We start from the raw sequence: 1,676 nt of genomic DNA, 5'->3' as shown, positions 1-1,676 counted from the left end.
GGGTGTGATGTATTCCTGCATCAGCAGTTTATTAAGCATGTTCACCCTCTCAATGTGTTTGGCTTTGAATCAGAATCAGTTTATATATATACTCGATTCCCGCGGCTACCTAACATCAGCAGCCTAGATTATGCAACAGCCTATCAATATTGTGACAAATGAACAAATTATTGTTCTTTCCTAATGATGTTTTCAAAAAGGGTTCCCTTGATTAGCCCATCACTCTACATTCATGAACGCATATACTAATCTGACATCACCAGAAGTCCTGCAATCTTTGTTATTTCACCACGGATTATATTAAATAATTTTAAACCTTGTGCCATGGCAACTTTTATCGTGTGTGCCTCTGTCAAAGTAGTTATTACTATTATTTTATTTTATGGAAAATTTGAATTTTGTCCTGGTGGCAGCCGAAGCCTACTCTTATATCGGTTTAGGACTACCATAAGGGATCTTTAACGTGCAGAACTTGCACCCGGCATCTCCGAGTTTTTTTCTCCCTTATTCAAGAAGGATACGGTTGAGGTTAGAGGGGTTTTGGGGAGAGATAGTCTTTGTTGCTTAGCTACTGCTTCCTACTTGTAGGATGGACTGTTGCACTGGTTCTCCCCTAGATTCCTAAATCTCTCACACGTGGCTCCAAGCGCCATACCCCGGGACCTCGCCTCAGCAAGACAGAATTATATATTCTTCTGTCTTGGGCACTAGGCCTACTCAGGAGGCGTGTCAAACTTTGTGAGGGGGCGATGTTAACACGGCATTACGGCATCACTGGGCATAACCAGAGTAACCACAAGATACGATGAACGACCATGGCGGAAAAAGTTCCCAGATTAACCTAACGGCTTCGTGTTCGAGACTAAGGCGAGCCACCGGATGGGAGGATTTCGGCTGTGTTCTGACATGGAGAGAGATGGGCTCTGCCATATGCGACATTGCCCAAGAAATGCTAATGAAGATAACAGCGAGATAGAAGAGTTGGGAAGACAACATCAAGGAATGGACAGGTCTGGAACTCAAAGACACGCTCTGGAAAGCTGAAGACCGGAAGGAGTGGAGGAAGCTCATCATGGTCTTCAAAAGTGTCCCGACGGACATCCATGCAGTCTATGGAATAGGTGAAGGTGAAGGTGTTTTTCAAGAAGGCTAGGTGTAGGCCTATAGATCTTTCCTACCATAAGATTAGGGGTGAGGCTGAAAGAGAGAAGTAATAAGCAGCCAAGGAGTTATAGCAGTTGAGGCTGCAAATGAAATAGCTTAGTCAGGAGGCCAATAGGGATGCTAAGGAGGTTTGGGCGCAGAAAGTGAAGACGAAAACAGACGACCGAACATTGCTAGAGAGCAGGAAAGGATGTGAAAGGAGAAAAATTTTAGAGTAGAATATTTTCCGTTGATCCGGATTCGAACCCGGGCCTATTGAATGAAAGGCGAGCACCTTAACCTCTTCAGGCCACTCCAGCCCCCAGCTGTTACTATGAATATTAATGTTTCGCCTGTGCGCTCATAATCCTAATACAGTTTCCAGCGTCATAACACTTAGCCTACCAGAACAAAACCCCACAAAACAACAACAAACAAACAAAAACTCAACTGTATTATCATCGGCTTAGCCCATACTGTATTCAGAAAAAAGAATGCCATGATTACTTTAAGGCATTGGATAAAAGGGGGGG

Source organism: Aplysia californica, unplaced genomic scaffold (genome assembly GCF_000002075.1).
Source record: "Aplysia californica isolate F4 #8 unplaced genomic scaffold, AplCal3.0 scaffold00018, whole genome shotgun sequence".
NCBI lineage: Eukaryota > Metazoa > Mollusca > Gastropoda > Aplysiida > Aplysiidae > Aplysia > Aplysia californica.
Note: the sequence above shows the minus strand (reverse complement) of the source record.